We start from the raw sequence: 25,005 nt of genomic DNA, 5'->3' as shown, positions 1-25,005 counted from the left end.
GTGCCAGTTGAGCTGTTAAGGGTTTAGTCAGTAACAATAGCCCGGCAAATGTTTAATGTCTACAGTCAAAAAAAGAATAAATGAATTATCAGTGATTAAAATGACTGTAATTGTTTTCTTTTTTAAGAGCCTTGTGTGAATCAAGATGATTAAAAATGCTGTTAGTCGAATTCCCCTTCTCCTCGTGTATTAATCCTATGTAGACGTGTGTATCATTGGTGCTCTGCTGGGAGGATGCAGCTGTGGTCCCAGCAGGGAAGGAGATGGATGAAAGTTGCCACACTGATCAGGAACTGGGAAGACAGAGACCTCATCCACTTTCCATTTTCTCCTCCATGTCTCTTCTCCCCTCATCCTCTCATTTGTCAGGATGGAAATAAATGGGGTTGGGTGGGGAACAATCCATCCCTCTCTCCTCCTTGCTCTCAGTGTCTGAGTAATCTCCAGACTGGGCCTGCCACAGAGCCTCTGTTTATTAGACTAATCCTTAAATCCACATTCTGCAGGCCTTACGAACGCCTTGGAAAGCTCTAATCTGACTCAAAACAAAGGGATTAGAGACGACAAGGTCCCTCTCTCTGTCTCTTCATGTCTGCCACAGTGGGTTCTGGGTGACGTGCGCATGAGCTGGGAAACGCACCGGCGCTCGTCACACCCATATTTGTTAAAGACCGACGGGTGCACGAGAAGGCACACGAGAACAGTCACGCTCGCTCACGTTTCCTGTGAACGCGAGCTTTATGTAAAAATACAGGCAGTTAGAGCCAAGGTGCAAACAAACCGGGTAATTACACACAGCTCCCCTAGCGCTCGGGAGAGGAGACGGACAAGATGAGAAAGAGCTGCAGGGAAAGAGACGCAGCAAGAGCATAGAGGATGTAACAAATAGCTGAATAAATGTGGCTCGTATTATCGACGCAGGCTGCCACAGAAGCGTGTCAGTAGGCCACCTTTGTCACAGCTGCGGCAGATGTACCGTCAATTGTAAATTATTTCAACTCAGTTTTTAACACCTTAGGCAAGCACATCTATGACAGATAGGTACATTTAAGCCACTGCTTTTGAACAGGTTTTAGCCTTTATCGCATTTATTTCTCATTTCATCTGTTTTGTTGTTTGGAATTTCCAGGCAGGCTGAAAGAGTTCAGCTAAAGCACCGCCAGTAGTGGCCTGACTGACAGCTCAATATGTTTGCCTTACAGGCACTTTATTTACCAGCCTGAGGAGAACGCGAGAATAAATCTTCTGCATTGGACTACTGAGACCTCTCCTGTCCCACATCCTTTTGATTATCATCTGATAAGGATCCTGCCTCACACCTGACACAACAAAGTTGTATTTGTAGATGCCTCCCCTGCCATTACTGCTACAACACAGCCTTCCAATAAGGTCAAAAGCATCCTCCTTCATCGTTCTCCTCTGGAAGTGTTAGCTGTTAAACGCCTTTCCTGTGATTGCTATTTGGCTGATAATCCGGACGCGAGTGTTTCACACCTACTTTGCTCAGGCTCTTTGGGGCCTACAGCAACACTACATAGCATTCCTCTTACACAACAAGAGTCCCTGACATCCAATAAGTCCTTGTAACGTGGATAATTCCTATTTGTGGGTTATTGAGCACAACCGAAATGGACTGGATCACACATCCAGCAAGAATGTCGCCGCATATGAAGGTCACACACGGAGGAACCGTGCAGATGGATGATGCCAGTAAAGTGGTCACGGTTCCAGGGAAGTCATTCTTTTATTCAGTGAAGGGATTTCTGCTCACATTCACCTGTATCACAGACGGGCTGACGCTAATGTGTGTGTGTGTTTGGGTGTGTGTGTGTGTGTGTGTGTGTGCGCGCCTGCATATGTGACTATGTCACCTCTGCTCTAGGAGCTACCACCAGCACAGAGTCAGGGCAAACTTTGCCGCAGCTCTGGCAGTGAGTTATTAAAACAATCGAGTGCTGACAAGCCCTGCATTCTGTCGCCAAGGGAGAGAGCTAAGGCTTAATAACTCAGTGTCACGCCTTGACATTCTTACCATCTGTCTGAGTAAAATATTCAAATGTGCAATAAATGTCACTGGGGACAGACGGTGACACTGTCTAATTAACACTATGACAGAGGTGACACACTCCGGGCTTTGGCTGGGTTTTACCGCGCGACATGCATTGCCCATTTGTGCATACCGTGGTTCTGTGCAGAGGTGAAACGCTGAGACCGCCCGACCTTTTTTTACTCCCACTCTTTTTAGAAGAAATCCAGTTATTTCAGAATACGCTAAATCTGGAGCAATAACGGACGCTAATGTGTTTGAACGACAGCAGCTATTAGTGATGTGCAACCCCGGAGCACCAAATAAATGCCAAGAAGAGTCGTTTCCTCAGGCTGAAATGTCAAATATGCAGAGAGCAGTGATGAGACCAGCATGGCTGCCATGTGTGAATGTCTTGGGTTTGCCTGCACAGAAGGTGGATCAAAGACAAGTTGCAATAAGCTGTTTCCTAACTGCTTTTCGTATGGCAGAAACCTGATACGAGGCACACAGCCTCTATGCCCCTGTGTTTGGCAGAATCAGAGCACATACATGCTTAAATGATCAGAAAAAAATTGTTCAAATCATCACATTTGATTGTGCTGAACAAGGAACACCTGATTCGCTGCATTTTATTTTATTTTTTGGAAATATGCACCTGCGTAAATGTTACAATTCTACCTTCCACCTTTGGTTAATGCTCTTAAATACCTTCAGGTCAACTTTTTTTCTTCTTGTACCTGTGTGGTTTTAAAGAATGCAACAATTTTGACTCATGTAGCCTGTGTAAAATAACAAATGTTCTAATTGTCTTATTACTTTTCGCCACACTGCTGTTCACCTACAGCCGGAACTTACTGGCTCGTCTGGCCACTTTTGGAACTGGGCTAGAGCTTTTCCCAAGGACCAGTTGAAATGTAGTTTCGACATATAAAATCAAATTTTACAAGTTCACATTGTTGGTAAAAGTTTACTTTTAATGTCTTTTATTTTTGTGTAGTTACCAATGCAATATATGTCATTTGCAGTGTCACTGACAATTTTCATTGCCAATTTTCATCCTTTTAATGACACCCTTGAGTGAGTGAAAAAATACTATTTTACGAACAAAGGAATGCAAATGAGGGAATATGATGACACATGGTTGTTTTGATCCTCATTATTTTAATCAAATCTGATTTCTCACAATTCATGCAATCAGTTATTCATTTTTGCTCCCATTTTGCAAAGGTTTTCTACAATTATATTCTATTTTTATGAACATTTCCATCACATTATATTGTAACAACCTAATTTTGTTGCATTTACCTATGTGTAGTGGGTGAACCGGTAAAAATGTAAAAAAAAAAAAAAAAGGAAGGTGGCCGGTCTCAGCTGTTACAAAGTGTAGATGCATGCCAATCTATAGACTGTTCACTCACGTTACTTTTAAATTAATTTATTTCATTTTGTAATCAAGCAAATGGTGTTGAAATGCTTCTGATGAATGCTACAAAGCTGCTGAAAAGAGTAATATTTCCCTATAATGCAGGAAGTTGCTGATTTATCCCCACAGATAATTTGTAGTACTTCAACCAATTACCATGAAAACCGCATTAAAAAGTCTTTTTATGACTGAAAATTGCACAGGCGCATTTATAAACGTCGAGATCATCCAGCGGTCTCAACGTAACATCATCTCAATGCTGAAGGTTTGACCTTAAAACAAATACCTCATCAACTTTTCAAAGCCAGCTTCTTACAGCCAGTTTGTGCACACCTCCACCTTTCCCTCATGCACTGAAGAGACGTCATGAGACTCAAAATGAGGGCGCACGAGGGGCATAATCACACTTTTAAAACGCATTATAGAAAAAGGCCTGAGTGTCTACGGCGTGTCAAGATGGGCAGAAAGCCACAGAGCTAATTACAAATGTCCTTTTGAATTACTTCATGAAAATCCCAAGTGCAGAGAAAAAGCATATTTACTATTTTTACATAAATGTTATGTCGTTGCGTCTTTTCTTTGTTGAGACAGTGCTTGCGTCTGTCCGAGCATCCACGGGCCCGTTACTCTTAAAATGAGGTGTTGTCAGGCACACTTATGATACACTGCTATCCTGAGAAACAAGAGAGCAATTGTGCAGCTGACCCACGCGACCCCGGCCTGTCATAGGCAGAGTGTCCATCCATCCGTCTTCTGCCAACCCCAGTGGACAGTGTGCAAGCGGCAGTATTGCACCTTAAATGGTTTGCCAGTCCATTGCAGAGGACACAGACCATTTATTCACACCTAGTGGCACTTTAGAGACTCCAATCAGCCTAATGTGCATGTCGTTGGACTGGATTCTTTTAGCAGGAGAGCAGCAGAATCAGCACCTTGGAGAGCTCCACAGTCAACAGTCCTGCTGTCCAGAGACACTCTTTGATTATAACCCCTTTAACTATATTTAACAAGTCCTTTAGGCAACAGGATACTGTCTTCAGGAGGTGTTGTCTTGTCCACAGCACTGTCATTATAATCCTTAATAATCGAGTGTGCCACTTTTAAATCTCAGTTTTACATGTTGGAACTGCTTGAAAGATAAAAATGGAGACAGCCATGCTGGTAATGAGAGGGGGTCACACAGGTCAAAGCAGGAGCTCTACTTTCTGGTTGCAACTTTTAAGACTTTGCAAGACAGAACAGCTCACCGGGTTGTATTTCTCACGCAGTCCAAATAACAGCCAATCGCAATGTGTTTTGACGTTGTTGTGTAACTGATTTCAAAACAATGCGAGGAAACTTTGCCAATGTAAAAGGTCCATCGTTAATAGTCTCAGCCCAATGCTTTAACATTAGCTTTGGAGGCCCCCGACCCCAGTGATCAATGGTGACAGTTAACCACTAAATAGACACTAGCAAATAAAGGAAATAATGTTCATGGAGTTGCGTGTCTCGTTTTGACATAATAGGCTTGTGTTAAAATATGTAGGTCAGCTGCTGCTAGGAGCTGCACAACTGGGGAATGCTCAGAGAGAGAAGAGGAAGGCAAAAATAACTAATGGCAATTCACAACAATCCCATCTGCACAAATTTCAATCAGCCTAATAAACCATACAAGCTTTTGTTTCAACATCTGGTTACAAAATGTACTTTTAATTCAGCCGGCTTTATTTTTGCTTCGAGCACCTGTACAGAAACCAATACAGGGCTCTTTTACTTCCTGTGTCTGTCACTAACACTGTTCTCTTCTCACTTTCCTCTCTGTATTCTATGAGAGGCTATTGTATGAAGAACCTTTAATGGATTTTGTGAGGGATATTTCAGACCTTAGTAGGAGATTTGATACAGTGTCTGTGTGTACAGGTGTGTGTGTTTTTTGGATTGTCATGTAGAGGTCCATATTACAGTGCTTTTCAACTTGTGTTACCCACACTCCAAACCCATTAGATTCTACATAAAATCCTGAAACTGAGAACTCTGAGCCTGAGAGTGCCGCAATTGAGAGGCTGCTGTCCTACAGAGCACATCTATCTACTCTTGATCTATGGCACAGCACTGAGCTCTGCACTGCGGTTTCTATTGCTCCTTCACATACATGTTATGGCTCTATATGATCCGCGCAGCCCACACATGTGCACCCCCATCTTTGGGTGTGTGTGCCACACTTATATTTCACCAGACAAGGGCTAGCCTCACTGCGCCACCAATGTTTGTGACGCTTGTGCTGTGAATGTTTTTACCGCCGTCGGTTCCTCGTCTTGGAGTGGCACTTGTGCCTTAAGGGACCAATAGAAGGCTGTTCCAGTGCCAATGACATAGCTGACTGGTCCCATTTAGCATGCTAGATTTAGCTTCATTAGAGAGGATGTGGCCGGGAGAACACAAAGAAGCAGTGAAATGAGGGGCAGGGGCGGACCCACGGCTAGCCTTTTTTTCATCGCCAGGTCAATGAGGACACATAAAAACACTTTATGAACTACAGAATAAACAACCACACTGGGTTAGAATCTGTATATTTTGAATTTCTTACACATGAATGTGAAAAATGGCTTTGATACTTTTGGACAATAATGTAATGAAGCCCTTGTGCAACAGGTTTTCTGCGTGCCAGAGATGTCCTATTTTGGTTTGACAGAAACAAATGAGCTGTTACATCCTGCTAGCAGATTGCTTTCACTCAGACTATGACAAATAATCCTGTACAACTGATAATAAGAATAAATGGCTTGTCAGGATGGATTCAGTTGGCAATGATGAGGCTGCAATTTGTCTCTTCTGTAGAGGTTTTCAAGGCCCGGTGGTGGGCATGGGGCTGGAACTGGGCTCATATCAGTTCCACTTTGTTATAAAAAAAAGTGATGACCACAAAAGGCTACATCAAGGTCATACTGTGGAAATATCATGCTATTTGACCTTGTCAGTGATCCCCCTTTCATATTCCTGCATGTAGAGAGGAGGCCCAGATTGCGTTTGCAGCCTCAGTGTGTTTTCATACTCGTGCATCAGCAGGCAGCACAAGCCTCCTGGAATTAAAGGTCACGCAAAGGTGCCCCGCAATGAATGGTGTGGGGCCGTCACACTTAGCCCTGACCCCTCTTCTGGGTCAATGTCACAATAACTGTCAGTGATAGAGTAGTTTCCATGGTGACCAGGATTTTTTTTCCCTTTTACAGCCTTTAGGTGCACGGCAACCAGACCCCTGATGATTTATCCCGCACAGCTTCTGTACCACAGTAAGCTATTAGGACACCATGATAAGGGGTAAACACAGCGTATGACAGAGCTGTTAAGATAGGAGCGTGGACAAACCCTCTCAGCATCACCTGAATGAGAAACACAACAGGCAGCAGGCAGTGCCTCGAGGTGGTTTAAATTTCAGAATTATTTGTCCGCAATGTCAGTGACATAAACCTTTAATTGAAGATTGATGCCAATATTCACCAATTCAACTGCATGACATAATATAAAGACATTGGATGGGACATTGGCAGTTCAGCAACTATTTAGGTAAATGTTCCACAGAACATCTGTTGGACAAAAACAGTGCTATAAAATACACCCGGTGGAAGAGGATGACACCTGTAACGTGCACAGTTAACAGGAAGACCTGGCTACGTTTTAGTTCCATGATTGTCTAGCTGGAAAGGTTGATTGCAGCTTGTAGTTCCTGTACCCAAAGAAGACAGAAACAGTAGTCGTGGTAAGCGTATCAGGTTTGGCACAGAGTGATCAAAATAATTGTGGTTGTATTGTAGTGGCAGCGGGCGCACCAGTCTCGTATAGGCCTATATTGATGAAGATTGGAGTGGAGCGGTTCCCCTCCTGCTTCACACGCAGGCCTATATTGGATTTCACGCTGGCTGCCCATTCACCAGACACTGCAGTGCTTTCCTTACCAAGAGCCTGGAGGGAATACGGCTGCTTTATTTGTTTATAATGTTTAGGCTCTCTGCAAATGGTCTGCGCTGCAGTGCCGATAACTATGCATAGTTACATTTAGGCAATCAACTGGGCTCGTTTCGACATGAGCGCCACAGCTCAATTCATTTGGAACGGGCTAAAAAGCCAATAGACTCGTCTCTCAAGGAGGAGGGAACACTGGGGACTCTGGGCGTAAGGAAAATGGAGAAAGAAAGGGCAAAAAGGGCGGGATGGTGGGGGTTGCCGAAGCTGTAATTTAAAAGGAATAACCTGACCTGACATTTCTCAGTAAAGAATGCCATCCTCTGTAAGATGCAGAGTTCAGCCCCTCCCACCAGCCTGCTCCCTCTCACACCCTCGTTCCTACTCAAATATAAATGGCAGACGAAATAAAGATGGCCAACGTCTCTGAACATATCTACACAAACTTCTGATGACACCAGCAGCGATGAAATATATAAAGTGCTCGCCGTGTTTCAAGGTTTCAATTCCATAAATATACATATCACTTAATCTGCTATTAATTCTGGAAACAGCAAGGGAAGAATGCTCAACAGACTGAACTGATGGCGGATGATGAGACCGGTGACAACACAAGTCAAATTAAGTTTGAAGCCCGTGTGACAGCATCTGGAAAGTGAAGTGGTGTGAGTCATGGCACTGTGGATGTGTGTTGTGCTCGCCTGAATCATTTTTGCATGTGTATTTGCGCGCCTGTGTGTAAATCCGCCCTCCTCTCCTTTAGCTTAGCCTCTGTCCTCTACCAGCTGCTTAGCTTCTCACTCCATTTGCTCCTAACGTCATGTACATCTGCCCATTCCATCGATCCATCACTAACCCACACGTTCCTCAGCTCCGGAGGAAACCAAACACAGGCCAGAGCGAAGCCTTGAGTGGGGTTCTACACAGAAAAACAAGGACCTGTGAACCACTACAACCCAAGTCAGCCACTTTTAGCCTAATTGGTCCATCTTTTATCTAGTAAGAAAAAGAGTTTCATTTCTACTTGTGCAAATGTCCTTGCAAACCTAAGGCGATGACTCGGAAATTTATTTTTCGTACACGCTCGTTGCGAAACAGAAAAAGAAGAAGGAGAAAAAAATCTCGGGTGTCCCAAAGGCTCCACTGAGGTGTAAAGATGAAAGCCTATGAGCGGGAAACTGGGTAGAAAGCTGGAGTGGGGGAGGGGGCTGATGCAGTCTCTTGAGTCAGAGAAAAAGGAAGAGGAAAAAAGTTTGCTCTGGAAAAAAAAAAGCTCATCGACGCAAGCGTTTCCTCTCAACCTCAAATGCGGTGCTTCTGAGCTCAGAGTTGCGGAAGCCGGAGACTTTTCTTGAAACAGAAATGGGGAAGGAGCGATTTGTCCTCGGTCTTTCCTCCTGCTCCACCCCGTCTTCTCCCACAGCTTGCTTGAGGCTCTCTGCACGGGAGCTGGAGCGTCTCTCGGAGAAATGACACTTCTTATACAGGAATTTGGCTCCGTAATTAACCTGCTCATTTGCTAATTTGACTGTAATCAAGCCTCTCATCTTTCCCAGCGGGGCGTCGGAGCTCTTTGAGGAGACAAGTCAGAAGACTATAGCTGCAAGGTCTGTGATGAGTTGCAATAGTTGCCTCCTCTCCTTTATTTCACCTTCTGATCGAGTGTGCTCACGGGAACGAGCAAACGATTCAACGCGGTGGAGAATGACAAGGGGAAAATAATAGCTGGCAAAAGATGAGGCTCTTTCTCTCATCTGTTTTTATTCATGTCGGCTGCTGTGTGTCAAAGCCTCCACATCCTCTGTTAGGCTAAGACAGACCAACCCACAGACACACAGGTGTGAACATTTCCAATTGAAATCCGCTCAAGTCAAACTCTCCAGCTGACATATACATCTGTCAAGGTGCAGCATGTGTCCTTTCTTCAATATTCCCTTCATGCTTTTATTTTATTGTTTTACAGAGCTCGACTATTCCTTCTCTATTGGCGAACGCGTAGCTGTCTCATTCAGTCCTATTCAAACGCAGCACCAGATTCTCCGCAATGAGCGGGACTCTGCGGGTTGCCCATGGCAACAGAAGTGCAGGGTAATGGCTTCAAACCAGCGATTAGTTTTGATGTGAACTTCATAGTTAACAATTATGAGAGCGTGCAAGAGAGAGCAAGCCACTAGGGCAACATTTACATGCCGCCTGTTAATCCAATAATGGGAGTGATTGAGCTGCACTCCAAAAGCCACACTTGAGCTGGAGCAACCTGGTCAGCTTCAAACCGAGCTCAGATTGTGATTGGTTGGTACCACGGCTGCCGCGGCCCACTGAAAATCTGTTCATTGGATGGGTTTTTCAACCAAAGATCCAAGTAACTACGCAGCAGACAGCATCAGATAACTGGAATGAATTAAATGAATCTGGTGAATGTGAAAAAAAAGAGATTCCTTCATATGCAGTCGGTGTATTTCAGTGTATTATTATAAATGAAATTTCTCTGTGGAATTCATTTCTTATGGTGATTCAGAAGTGGAAAATACATTTTGTTCAGACCTTTAAAAGACTGTATCACATTCCAGGCTTTAACAACAAATCATTTTTATCCAGTTCCGTGTGTCTAATTCATGAGCCAATTTAAATCATAACGCTAACATCATCTCGAATAATTCTCGTTGCGTGGCTTTAATTGGCAGATGATATTCAGAGGGTGGCGGGAAGCAGCGGGAGGGAGACAGCGATGAGGAAGAAGTTATTTAAGAACAGAGAGTGTCTGACTGAGCGACTGGCTGCCTAACAGCCGATGTCAAGAGATGGGAAGAAGAAAAAAAAGAAAAACTCTTTGACTCATGGAGTGTGACTGAACAACTTCTACCCATCCCTGCCTTTCCTCTGTCATTCTCTCATTTTTATATATATATATATATATATATATATATATATATATATATATAATTCATAAGCCGACTGTGCAACTTCCTTCTTTGCGCTTTCATCCCGTCCTCTCCGTCTTCGGCGCCTGATCTGTGTCAGTTCCTGCTCTCCAGACGATACGGCAGCAGGTGTTGTGATCGCAGGGATCAGCTTGTCTCAGTCCAGTCAGGTGTCTGGACAGGTGTCACGGAATGAGAGCAATCTCTTAATGAGACTTACGCGCTCCCATACCGATGCCTGCGCCATGCACACACGCTCACGGGGAAGAACGACCGCTGGCGTGCACAGGTAAGGCGGTGGGCCCAGGTTTCTGAGAGAAGTGCTCAGCATTTACCGCGAAATTCAAAAGGACAGAAGACAAAATGAGTGGTGTGTTACCGTGTTGTGAGATATCACAATGCACTTGTGGTTTCAACACAAAACTAGAAGCTGCATAAAAGAAAAGTGGATGGTTGGCATGCCGACAGCACCAAGTCAAAATCTAAAGAGCTATCAGGTACAATTATGAATGCTTGGTCAAATGGGCACTCTTGCCCCCCCCTCCCTCTTGGTCTCACTCTCTCTCTCTCTCTCTCTCTCTCTCTCTCTCACACACACACACACACACACACACACACACACACGCCTTCGTTCTGACATCCACATGGTTAACATTCACCACAGGTGCACAAGTCACAAAGGTGAGCGAAAGATGCTTTTCTCCAAAAATAAGCATGCTGGCAGCCCCACAACGCATCTCACCAGATTACAGGACCATCTGGTCTCAGACACCAAAAATGACCCTTTACCTGGAGGTAACCTCCATTTAAAAGTTGCTTTCCTGTTATATTCTTCAATTTCTCCTCCACCCGGGTGAAACAAATTATGCTGCTTGTGACCTAAAAAAATGGTTAAAGTTAAAACTTCTGCTAGATTCATTTGAAACATCAGCAGGATGCAGCTAAAGCCACATAGAGCCCTCTGGCATTACTCGTTCTGCTGTCTTTACACATACAAATATGAGAAATCTGGTACAATTTGTTGGCTCTTCAAAAGGCTGCATGGAAAAAAAGGAAAAAAAAACCCTGATGAAGCAAGATCCAAATGAGCTGCACGTTGCAATGGAGAACAAGTCAATAAAAGTGGGAGGCGTTTCAGCTGGGGAGCAATTATATGATTTTGTGGTGGGATGATGTTACCTAATTTATTTCTACTTTGGATGTGCCGTTTTAATCCATCTTGAAAAGGTAGCAGTGACAGCAGTTTCTGCCTATTCAGGAATACACAACTTGGTTACCTCACTGCTCAGCCTCACAGTGACAAAAAGAGATAAAGTTTTACATTTTTATAGTTGATATTACAGATTTGTGAGACATTTTTGACCATCAAATCAGTGATGCAGATGAAAGAACAATCCTCTACCCTGGAGCTTTCAAGCCCTTTGGGCGTGGCCATAGGGGAGAGTGAGGAAGGAGACCAGGAAGACACACCCTTGGGATGTGGGCTATTTTTGGATGTACCTCTTGGATATGCTGGAGTGTACAAGTGTACCTGTGACTATTCCAAGGCACATACATAAAAACATGCAAATATTAATGAACACAGGCTGAGAAAACCCAGACATGCATCATGTGTCACAATATTGACAATAGCTAAAGGATCAGGGCGTCTTCCGAGCCCATCGGCTCTCGCCAGGACAAAGCACAGGTACTGCAGCAGTGTTGCCTCCTAACCCTTCCCCTCTGCTCTGAGTCAGAGAGATGGCCCCATCTGAGTTTCAGACCCTGTGAAATATTCATCAGCGCTGCAAAAGGAAAACTTTTAATACACATGAAACAAGACCCTGCAGCCGTTGTTGCTGCTCTTTATCTCTTGCTCCCTCTCGTCCCGCACCCCCCACCCACCCGGTCCCACTTCTGTGGTTCTCATGAATAATGAAGGCCTATAGAATCCGGCTACTCCGATTGTCCGTGCAGTCGGATACAGCTCTCCTGTATTGATCAAATAAGGATCTTTAAATAATTAACCAGGCCTTTGTCATGCAAATGAGCGGCCCCAGCAGAGAGCATGGCATGTCTGCCCGCTGCAAGATCTCCACATTCAAGGTTTCGCAGGGTTCATGTCGTGGCCTGAAAATAAGTTAAACCTGTCTTATATGCGTGGACACGTATTCAACATGCAACAGGCCTTTCACATCTCTGTGGTTGTGACCAGCGGGGAAACAGGAATGAGATGAGCTTCACAGTCATCCCTAACATCACAGAGGTGCAAGAACAACAAACCCGTGGTGACTTTCTGCCAAGGACAGGACTTTTTATAAAACATCAATTGCTACTTCATTATATTTCGTTTCTGTGACCATCATAATGTGTGTGCGGGTTTGTGTAGGCTGTTACCTTGTGCTTTGGAGTGCAGTGTTAGGGATTCTTCAGCGTGCATTAGTACGATTTGTTGTTATTGTTGCACCGGTTCCCTTCAAGCTGCAACAAAGAAGAGGAAGATAAAAGGGAAGCTTTATGTAAAATCCTTTTACGAATATTTCTATTTTCTGCATCTTCAGTGAAAATGTGTCCAAAATTGTCTTTATCTGTTCATTTTAAAGCAAATTCTTAGTTAGAGGTGTTCAGAAACATTGGCTGCTAACTGAAGAATCAGATGATTGAAAAATGTGTGAAAAACAATCACGAAGGCAAGTTTTAGAATTATTATCCAATTCCAATTATTACTATTAATATCTTACACTGTATTGTGTCTATCATTAAATATCTTTTATTAAGTAGACTCAATATACCCATATTCAAGACTAACAACATTTAATTGGATCCTTACACATTCCAATAATAACATTTAAACATCTCCATAAGAAAATGGCTGTTAAGTGAATTAGACAGAAACTGTGTGACCAAGTTTGTGTTAGCCTGAAAATGATGTAGACCTCCAGTCTTTGGCCTCTCCTCATTCCGCTTCCCTAACGAACATAGGAAAGAACATTCCAAAGGCCGCCCATTTAATCATTTCCATGGCAACTGACAGCATGCACTCTATTCTCCTCTAATCCTTTCTTTTCCTCATTATGCTAATTAGCAGCAACATATAAGGATCACACCAATAAGTGCTCTTTTCTGTATTTGCTCCTCTCCAGCTCATCTCCCCTTGCTCGTTTAATCACGATGGCTCAGAGAGTTACAAGCATAAAAACACTCTTTTAACCCTGCTGCCACTGATGTACCGCTCACGTTGAACGGTGTAAAAAGCTGATTTCATAGCAAATTAAATGTTAATTTTGCCCCGCATAGCTGAACACTAATTTGCTTTCACCCGCCCCCCCCCCCCCCCCTTCCTAAAAAAAGAAGATGCGCTAATGCTGGTCCACATGTGCACGCCATTGTGTCATCAGGCTTGCGTTTCCAGTTATATTAAGCAGAGGTGGGTCCTGGAGAACTGTCTGCAGCTGTGACAGGGCAACTTTCGTAGCAACAAAAGCGTCGTGTCAGCGCTCTGGTTTGATCAGCGGATTGAAAGTTAGTGCCGCATTCGCGCTGACATGTGTTCGCGGGGATGTCGCCAAATTTGCCTGGCGCCAACACCTCGACTTTAACTCAGGTGATGCCAACGCTCCAACCACAAATTACATAATAACTAATAACATGAAACACCCCCCCCTTTGGTCCATCTCCAAGCTTTGCGAACCTTTCTGTATTCCCATCTGTCACAAAGCAAAAACAGAACCTGCAACTAGGAGTGACGGCAGACGAGAGAGACGCCAGATCGGGCCTGCATTTGCTCACTTCTTTGTCTGCGGCGCAACCCAAACGCCTGTGTGTCCCCAGCGATGGGCCCTGAACGTGCAATTTAGCCATAAACCGCATTGAATTAGGATGGAAAGGTGACATTTACGGAGATTCCCGTCGATAAGCGTCGCCACCCTTTATTGCCCTGTGTTTACCAGAACCCGGCCGTGATTTAATTATTACATCACGTCCACATCCTGCCGCTGACGCACACACACGCACGTGACGCTCCGAACGCCATTATCCAAACTGCTAAACTGACGAGGGAAACGTGATTAGGTGGAGATTGAGGAGAGGAGAGGACGACGGTGATGGCGGCGGGGGTTATTGAGGGAAGGGTTTCAAATGCCACGCGTTGTCTCCTTGTCATTTTGTCATGGAACAGCAGAACAATCTGATTCGTATTTTTCCCGGTGATACGAGATAATGACGGTCTGTCTGTGAGAGACTGGCCTAAAAATATGAATAATGACGCTAAATTTCGCAGACGCTGAAATGTATCACTGGAAAGGAAAGCTGGCCACTCGTTTTCTCTTTAACACGCGCGCTCTGACGTGTTCACACTGGAAGCCCTCAATCAGCTCTTCTCTCCTGTCCGTCTGCAGCTCACGCTAGCCTAGAGGGCGCAGGAGCATTCGCTCCCCACAGCTATTCTTAACATGCTCACTTGATGGCTTTAGAGCACACACACACACAAAAGAACACACAGACACACACACTATGAACCGACCATGGTATGGTAAGAAACGTTGCTCTCTCTGCAGCAGCATCTCCCCAGGAAAGGAAAAGTAAATGAACAAGAGTGATTTGTGTGGAAGCAAGGCAACGGACACACAATGCGCTCCGCCGTAAAGCTCTCCTGTCAGCTCTCAAGGCTCTGAGAGCACACATCCCATACAAATAGACTGCCCAAGGGTCCCTTTCCTCAAATACATTGCAAAATCAGCAACAGATGACAGAACAGGGAGGGTGGTGACATGCGGCCAGCTCTCTGCTGACGTAAGTTTACGGGCGCAGGGGACGGGGGCGGGTCTGCTGTCGCGAGACGCATGGATATATTCAAACAGGTGCAGCTGCAGATCAGTAAAGTAGCAACATTTACAGCGCATTCAATAAGCATGTGCTGCTGAGACTAGAAGGAAGGAGCGGTGGGATGGGGTGGGATGGGGTGGGGGGGGCACAGCGGGAGACTTTGCGATGACAACCTTTTACAGCACTCAGGATGCTCCCTCATGTATAGCTGAAATGTCACTCATGGTAAGCAGCAGACAGAGCTACACACTAATAAACACACACAGGGAGAGGGAGGGGATGCCTGACAAAATAAATAGAAAATTGCTCTTTAAGTACAAAAGAATGCCTCCCGAAAACGTACCATGGCAGAGGAACGCGAGGAGATTTTATCTGTTTGCTATAAAAAGCCTCCGTTTATTCAATTTGTTCTTTTCTTCTTCGTCTTTCCTCCCTTTCAGCCGCCGAGTAATTACCTACAGGCAGCCGTATTTAACATTGATAGTGTCGTTTCTGCGCGCGATTTCCATCAAAGTCTCTGAAAGCACCTAATGAAACACGCAAAACAAGTCTAATTTTCCAATAAATGAAAGACAGCGTGTCTAGTGTTGTATGACAGGTACGCAGCCTTTATTAATCGTGCGCGAACGCGCGTGCACACGTGCGACTTGTGTGACTTTCGTGAGAGGAAGCAAGTATCCCACCTGCATGAACACCTTTTAATGATTATTGATGAAGTGGCACGGTTAAAGAGAAAAACAATTAAGATGCTGCCAGTGCCAGAGTCCACACTATTAATGAGCGGGATCATGCCTGGGCCTGCTCGCGCTACTGCTGACGAGCGCGTAAACCCTAATGGAAGCAACACTGGTTCTAATTGCACCTGGATCCTAAAGGCTGGAGGTAGCTGTCACAGTCAATGTCTTTACATGACTTGGGCTTATGGGGCTAAAGGAAGAGCAGATGGGCTGAGCTTTCAGAGACGAGTCCTTGACTCTGCAGTTCGCTGAAGCCCGGGGTGGTGGCATGTGCAGAAGGCTTTTCACATCTGCTGTTTACACATGGGCAACCTGACCCTTCTCATCTCCCGCGGGCGCCATAGAAAGGCCCAATAAAATAATCAGCCTCCGCTCAAGATGACTGCCTTTGCTTCCCCCCAGCCTCTTCCCCTCCCCTGCTCCCTGCACTCGTCGCTCTCCCGCACTTTTTTCCTCCTCGTAGCGTTCCCTCCCTTCTCGTTTCCATTGTTTCTCAGTCAGCTCTGAGCTGATTCCGAGGATCCAAGAGCAACTTTATAATTTATAGCAGAACCTCTGGCTGGCTGACCTTTGGCACCTCCAGCTGTTTTCTTCCCTCTCCCTCTGGCATCATTCTTTTTCATCTTCTCTGTGCTTCTTGTAGCCTTTCAATCCATCTACCCAGAGGAGGCTGTCAAAATGAATTTGGAAAATGTATTATCGTAATTTAATGAAAGGGGTAAATACAAAGAAAGACAGTTAATAAAAAACAACATTTCATTTCCTGACAAGAGTGCTAAAGCCTTTCAATACAACACCACATGAGTGTTGGCTGGGCCATTTAAAATTGAGGGCTAAGATATTTGCTGCCATCTTTCGTGATATTTTACTGAAGCAGAGTGCTGTCCCATCTCAAAATGGGGTGGTAATGGGGATCACAAGGTTGTTGGTTTGATCCCCGACCCTGTGGCCTGCACATTAGGAGATCCTGGAGTGAGACGCTGAACCCGGCGGTGCATCTTCGCTCAATGAAAGCGTGCAAACGGTTTCTTCTCCCGCTGAGCAGATGGCAGGATGGGAGGTGAGAATGGGCGGATGCAGTCTCATCATGTAACACTTAAGCGGTTGAGAGGACAACACGTGTGCAATATATAGTCTACTTCCTCCTTTAGATCTGCTGAAAACTAGTGTAGATGTGGAATAAACAGGGGAAAAAAACACCATGTTGCCAGGACACCTCAGCTCATCACATACTGTTGACATTAATTAGGATTAATACATCAGACGACAGGCGCTAAATACCATGAAAGACATTAGCAGCCGTAACAAAATAAACCTTTTACAAGTTACATGTTATAGTTATATGGGTGTCCTAAATATTTTGCAATTTTTACACAAATTGGTGTTCAGGATATTGTGGCTAATACTTTTGTAAGTGTATTAATTAAAAGTCAATTATAAGTCACGATTTTTAATACTTAAATATCAATGAATATTCTAAAAAAAAAAAAGGTTACGCAACTATTCTATTTTAGTGGAGTGTGCCTCAAAATTCTGTACTTTTCTCTCCAGGAAGCTTTAACAAATATCAACAATATCTCTATAGTAATGTGAAATGAATAATGCCATGCAATGTATCCTGGGAATTATTATAAAATGAAAAGAAAAGTGCTAAGATTGTTCCAGACAAGTGAGACAAAAAAAGGAACAAAAAAACCTGAGAAACCGAAGACAGAGACCATACGGTGCTTCTCCTCTGTGCATTTGCTGGTTAGCGTGCGTCACATAGACAGCGCCGAGCCTGCAGGGAAGATTACCAGGGCCTAGATGCTTCCCCAAACCCACACACCCAGTCACAACAGCACAATCCTCAGATGGATTTGTAAGCATCGTTCAACCTTCTTACTGTCTGCTCATTCCCTCATTTTTGAACCCCAATCTCATCTCGCCGAGGATTTGCGAGAGGGCACACCTCATCCCTCCAAAGCGGCGCAGCCTCAGTTGGACTGAGTGCGGCCTTATTCCAAACCAGACATCCATTAAACCAAGGTATTACTGTAATACAACCACTAGACAACTCTATCTCGTTTCTATCTTCCTCCGTGTGTCTCTCATTCAAGCGGCGTATCAGCGGGAGTGGTGTTATTAATATAGATTCTTCTGTAGTGTACGACGTTTCGCTTCTATGCATATCAGATTAAGATGCTCGGCAGGGGAATAGACCACAGATTTTTGAATTGAAGGCAACCTCTTTGGCCACAGGAGGATTTAGGTTGGCGTCCTGAAGATGATTATGTTTTGCTCTTGTTTAGGATCTATGTTGATTTTCTCTCACTGTAACAAGTGTGTAATGTGCTCCACGGACGGCGACGCTCGGCTCGGAAGGCAGCAATTTAACCACTCCAGCCCACCCCCTTCCCCCCAACCCCCCCAGGCGACAAACCTCCTCCCAAAAGGGCCCCTGATCCAATTACCAGCACGGCACCGTTTGGCTCATCACCGACTCTGCCAAGCTGGGTGAACGGCGCCTCTGCTGCGCCGTCTCCCGTGCATCCCGTTTGTGCACCTTCATCTTTGATTGGCTCTCATTTCCCCCACGACGTGACACCTCTAGCTCTGTCTGCTTGTGACTTTTCTTCTTTCTTTCTTTCCTTTTTAAAGTTCTGTGCCTGAGTGTGTGTGTGTGTGTGTGTGTGTGTGTGTGTGTTTGTCAGTTGCATGCTGGGAGGGAGTTTCAGGCTGATTAAAGACATGATTTATAGGAGCACGATGTTGGCGGAATTCCCTGATCACTCCTCAAATCTCCTCAGATGAGTTCTCTCTCCGCTCAACCAGTCAGCCGCATAAGAAACTCGCCGCAGGGGCGTCTACATGTGTGATATACTCTATATGCACAGTGCATCTGTAGATGTACATGATTTACTGTCTGCTTCTCTCATCCCATATCAAAGTGCATGCACGCTGCTCCTGACGGTCCTCGCCGAGTCTCTCATTAGGACACATCTCCATAGGAATGCCTTTCTGTACGTACAGAGAGAAGAGTTTGAAGACCGAGGTGCTTGCTGCTTAATTCAAAGTAATCCATTTGGAGACGGACCAGGACTGACCATTTTAATTGGACTTTGATTGCCCGATGATAAAGAGTCTGCGGAGAGCAAAGGCAGGAGGCGAACCACAGTGGATAAAAAGCAATCTCAGAGTCCATTAACTGTCATATCATCACAATGTTGCTTTTCCTTCACCCAGAGACATTGATTAAGTCTTTGAAAAAACATTTTATTAAAAAAACAACAACTTTGTGGTGACAATTCCTTTATGACCCCAAGATAACCTCCTACAACAGGTTTTCATATTGAACTACATGGCAGTTGAATTGCCACCCTACAAACAAAAGCAGTAAACAAGATAAAGGTAAACACATGCATATTCACATATGCACACCTATATTGTTATCGTGAACCGTAATTATCTTTCTAACGGAACTCACAATAAAAAAGGTTTATTTTGAAATGTCCTTCTCTTTCTTTAGCTGCATATTTCAATAGTCAATTTGTGCCTGTTGTCAAGTCAAGTTCATTATTATGAATGCAGCCGCTCTCCGTGGTGCCTTATTTGAATCTACACAAAACATTACCTGTGGAGATTACTTTGGTTGTTTGATGCTTTTATAGAAATGCTCAAATGTGGTGGGGAGAAGAATCTTGTTTGTCCTCAACTACAGAAAGTCTGCAGGGGTTGTGCTGTTTTGTGACGCTGTTAAATCCCGAACGGTCTCTGCTGAGAGGTCTTGCATAAATGTTATCTTGGCCCCGTCATGTGTGGTGACTTGTCACCTTGACTCCCGCTAAACCGACTCCTCCTGCAGCTTTATGAGGCAGATGAGGATCGCTCTGTTTTGGTAGGGCCTCACAGATGCTAGCTTACAGTGCACCCACTCCAGGGTGAAAGGTTTTAGCCTCAGCCATCGCTGTAGCGTGCCGTTGATAAAGCTGCGTTAAGAAAACATCGTGTTTCACTTCTGTTGCCTGACTGTCCATGTGCAGTCATCCAGTGACTGTGTTGTCTAACCTGGTCCTGAAGTCTGCTTGGAGAGACTTTTATTTAAAACGTCCACGTTAGCCATGTTACCAGTGTCAGCGTCCCTGTACCTGTTGGGGCTTGTGGAGATGTTTTAGTTGTACATCTGTGCTCTGCGCAGTTGTGCGGAGCTCCAACACTAGAACATTCTTGAGTGTCACTTAATCTCTTTGCCAGACAGACAAGATATTCACTTAAATTCTACCACGGTACAAAACCTAATGATCAGGTTCATCAGTCGGCTCCTGTCACAAATTACTGAATCACAGATTTGAGTTTAGAGACAGTTGTAAAGTTTCTTCTTAACCCTGCCAGGCTAATTAATTAAAGTTGCCTGTCTTTCCATATAAACGTCTTTGTGTTTTTAATTTGTTTTGACTTTGGCTTTAACTTTTTATTCAGTCGGTTTAAAAACACACCTCAGAAATAAACCAGTGTTATCAGACGCTGATGTGAACGCTCCTTGTTTACTGTCTCCAACACATCCATCACCTTTTCCAAACCAGGTCTAGACTCCACATCATCCCCAGGCACTCAGACAACGTGCTGCTTTTATTTACCAGCTGGTGGCTGTTAAACTGAACATGCATGAACATACTCTACATGCAGCTGACTGGACACGTAGTCTGTGGACTTCTCGCCATCATTGATCAAATCACAACCCCCCCGGCCCCATGACCTCCCAGCTGTAACTGACAGTTGAAATCCCCTTCTTTCTCCTTACTTAGAAATCCTGTTCATGACCACAACCACAATCATCTCTGCACCTCCAATCAACCAGAAATCATCAAGCACAGCTCTTCACCACCACCTCCACCACCAGCGTCTTACCCTGTGTGTGTGTGTGTGTGTGTGTGTGTGTGTGCATGCGTGTGTGAGGGGGGGTCACCTCACCTCTCAACCGCTTCAGGCTCCGCATGGAGGTCTGGTTGTGGCTCGAATGAAACCATTATGCTTCCTCATTCTCATCCTATTTTCACTCCACTGACAAACTACAGTTTTATTTAAACAATAAAGAGAATAAAATTGTGCTCTGCCAACCAGCAACAACATCAGAACATTTAAAAATACAGCAGAAACAAGAAATTTGTAAATAATTCATATGGTTTGTATCTGCTCAAAAATGGCATCAAACTTCTTCTGCATTATTTATTGATTTCCTTTATTTCCGTCGAAGACTTTGCATTCCTGGGCTGGTGATTCCGGAGATAACAAAGCCAATAATATTGACAGGGAAAAAAACAATGTTTAATCAAGGAAATCGATACTGAGACCTTTCCTCATAAATATATACAATATAGGACCAATTTGGGAAATTCTCCGGGGACCAGCCTCTAAATTCTATCACACAGAGACAAATCAAACCAAGTGGGAGCAGACAGAATCAACTTCACTGGCATGTTCCTGCAAGGCAAATTAAAAAACGGCGGAAAAAGTGAAACACACCGCAGCAGTATAGCGCGTCACTTCCAGATACTATTTCCTCGCTATTGATTGCCAAAGATCTGTTCAACCACTCTCAAATCCTCTGAGCAGAAGGATCCTGTAGGCCTAATTTCCCAGTAATATGCAATCAATAGTCACTGTCTTGTTATATATCTGCGACGCCAAATTATAAGCTTGATGGAAAATACACACATGCGGTGTGTTTCCTAAATGTCCCCGGTCGCCTGAGGTTATTTAGGAATATTGGAGGAGCCTTTCAATTTCTGACACACTGGGAGTGTTTATTTTTAATGTATTCTTTTCCAGTCAGTTCCTCGAAGCCTGAAGAGGGACAGAGAAATGCTCTGAATCGCGATGAGCGTCTGAGGTAATGCAGCTGACGGGGGAGCTGAGAGTTTCATTAATAATCCGAGTTGATCCGAGTATATATATATATAATTTTATTTTATTAGTATATTTTTTTGATATATCGCCCTCAGGACACCGGGTCTGGAGGATGGGAAAAAAATATCATCCTCTTTCAAGGTTACGATTTCTCTTGTCTCCATTGATTTTTGCTGTTGTTTTTTTTAAACATCCACAAAGTAATTGTTTCGTGGTATGGCTGAATACAAGCTGTGTGACTTATTAGCTGAAGCCTCCTACAAGAGTGTGGGCTAAATGGAATGGTGTCACGAGGCTGCCCTGCTGCTGCCTGTGTGTGTGTGAGTGTGTGTGAAGATGACTGGGAGTTAAGTAACAATGGCCTGAGTGCAGTTTTTAGAGTGTGAGTCTGTCAGACATATTTTCAGACATGTCTCCCAACTGTTCCGCCAACTGACGTGTACAATCCTGACTAATGCCAGGCTGCATGGACGACTCGCGGCACATTTCCGGTGAGCGAGCGCTCACGTAGACGCTCAATGTGTGGGACGGTTGGCGGAGTGATGACTTCACCGGAGCTAAAAGCAAAACTATCTTTCAAGTCGACTGTTGGGCCAGTTTTTAATTGTCTTTTATTGATTTTTTCTGTTCAAAGCAGCAAAATAATTAACAACTACATTTGGTTACAAGCTGTTATAAAAGCTTGTGAACACAGACGTGTTTCCGTCTGGTGGTAATGGTTCTTTTTTGAACGAGCGCACCGCGGAGGCAGCCAGCCTGCTGTGCCCAGACATCAAATGTCAGTCTGAAAACCTTTCCTTTTGCTGTATTTGGCTGTGTTTGCAGCTGCTCCACATTCAAACAGGAACATTTATTTATATTTAACAGTCCTTTCAATAAAAACGCATTTGCAGCTAATTAAAATGAGCTGTAAATGCAGTGATGTGCCACCTAGCCCGGTAACCAGGAGAGCATCACGGTGCTGTCGGGTGGGGGATGCGGGAGTCATGTTCTTGCTACCTTTGTCACACAGAAAGACTGGACCTTCTCTTGGCACTCCAAGTCTCTCTTGCATTCTCCATTTGATGCATTTGCACGCACTCACACACACACACACACACACACACACACACTGCTCCTGCACCCTTATTAAAAGCAGGCTGCTTTTGTCCTGGTACTTTGGAGTGGAGCTGATCTTAGTGAAGCTGGCAGCCAAGGATGACTGTGAGCCACCAAGCCCTTGGTCAGCTGACATTATTCCACCCCTCAAATGCAGCACAGGCCCGCAGCGCTGTCTGCCTGTGTGTGCATGTGCAACTGACGCACTCTTTGTCCTTGTCCAAATGCAGCTTCTAGATGGAGCGGCGATTCATCGCTAGGGAAACCGCAAAAAGGGAAGGACAGCAAAAAAGAGAGAGAGGGAGGAAGAGAACGGGAGGGCCAGGGCATCAAAGAAGGTGGTAATCTGAGTGGATCTGAGTGTTGATCCTCTTTGGCTCTCGTAGTGCGAGTAGGAGGTCACATCAAGCCTGAGCTCTTGGATAACACGGGCACCAAAACAGAAGTGCTGGGATATTTGCACACTAGCTAAAGTAACCAATAACAGATTGAAACGGATCAGCTTTATAGCAACATAGGGGGAAAAAAATCCCAAAATATAATTTGCTTTATCCGCCGCTGTGTGTTTGCTTGTTGACATGCAACGGGATTATACAAGCGCGCGCACAGTTTAAAGGCCTCAATGACCATTAAAATTTGGTGACAGCTGTACGGCTGAAAGTCTCAATTGATTAGAGACGGTCAGGAGGAGCTTCCAAGGGTCCCCACTGAAGTCCAGGCTAAAACCAGGCAAACAGAGCAGATGGGTCAGTAAGGCAGAGCCAAAGCCCTCCTTAACCTGCAGGATCAGAGAATCAGCCGTATTTCACAGCGAGCGGAGATCACACACATTCTCCCTCATACACACAAATGCTGTGAAGCACTACCTACGTACACACATTCAGATCAGCGCGTGGAAAACCAAATCAGTTCTAATCTGATCTATAAAGCTGAAACACTCATGGAATAAAACAGGGCCTCCCACTTTGCGTGCGGCAATAGCTCCAAAATTGCTTTATAGCTAAAACTTCATGGAAAAAAACAGATCAATTTGTGTCTTTGGGAATAAGCAATAAGACTGTACATTTAATATTCATTTTTGCAGACTTGTTTATTTTCATGTCGACCGGAGCCTTAGAGATGCTATTATAAGGCCCGGATAAATCGCTCCACTGAGGTTTATTCTGGCCCATAACAGGCGCCACGATTCTGAAACATTTATGCAACATTGGCATCACAGCATTACGGCTTTTAGCATTCGTTAACAGGAACTGCTTGTTCCATATAGATGTCAGGAACAAGGTAATTGCATGAAGCTTCATTTTCCATATTATATTACACATGGAAACGCCAGTAAAGACAAAGAAATGTTTCAAAGGCACTGCAGCCTTATATTGCAGAATGGGATGGCTGCTGGTCCCGAAAACATCAAGGACGATTCGGGACCAGAAGTAAACGTATGACTATGCATATCCACTGCAGTTCTGCTAAGTCCAAAATATGGAAAATGCACGCATGTACGTTGCTTGAAATAGCAGAAATAGCACCCGGCAACTGTAGGGAGCAGCACATAAATAAGAACATAAGTTGGGCTGAGGGCACATTGTTATCACAGCTGTGCCAGCGCTGCGACTGTGAAATGGAAAATATGGTTTCACCGCTTCAAAAATTCACTCGCACCCACTGGGCTAGTGTTTCTCAAGCTCGAATCGCCCCGTGTGATATCCGCTTGCCCGTGGTGGGTTCAGGGTCCTGAAATTCCTACACTTCATTTCAGCGCTTACTGTAAACTTTATGCTGTTTTTTTGTTTTTTCCCCCCTGCTTGAGCCGGAAAACAGTAACACACAACTCCACTAGGCTGCTAATGAAAACTCTGTTTGCTTGGTTTTCTGGCAAGACTGAACGAAGACAAAAGTGATGACTGTAGGAAGGAGGGGAAGACAAATTCCCAACCTTATCTGTTGTGGGGTGGGGGTAACATAAAATAACCAATCCATTATGTAAGCACCACCCCTGCTGTGTTCCTCTCATTCCCTCCAGCTATTAGCAGCTAAGGACACAAATAGATCACACAAGATATTAAAAAGCAGCAGGAATCTAACAGTTTAAAAGACCCGCTGTAATCCTCGGTGCTGAACGACAACGTGTCTCCGGCGTGGCTTTATTTTTCACTTTCATCCTTTTAC

General features: G+C 44.5%; 1 protein-coding gene across 14 annotated transcripts in view; it reads right to left on the bottom strand.

Annotated features, from left to right (window-relative positions):
- tenm2a (teneurin transmembrane protein 2a) overlaps positions 1 to 25,005 on the bottom strand; it is a 176,394-nt gene that overhangs the window by 139,992 nt on the left and 11,397 nt on the right. For 13 of the 14 annotated variants that reach the window (XM_057042742.1, XM_057042745.1, XM_057042744.1 and 10 more), the window contains exon 2: positions 12,692 to 12,775. The exons of the other annotated variant lie outside the window; for it this stretch is intronic. The gene's annotated coding sequence lies outside the window, so the exon portion shown is untranslated. The remainder of the gene's footprint in view (positions 1 to 12,691; positions 12,776 to 25,005) is intronic. 14 annotated transcript variants of the gene reach the window in all.

This window comes from Takifugu flavidus, chromosome 9, assembly GCF_003711565.1.
Source record: "Takifugu flavidus isolate HTHZ2018 chromosome 9, ASM371156v2, whole genome shotgun sequence".
Lineage (NCBI taxonomy): Eukaryota > Metazoa > Chordata > Actinopteri > Tetraodontiformes > Tetraodontidae > Takifugu > Takifugu flavidus.
This window is presented reverse-complemented; position numbering and strand designations above follow the sequence as displayed.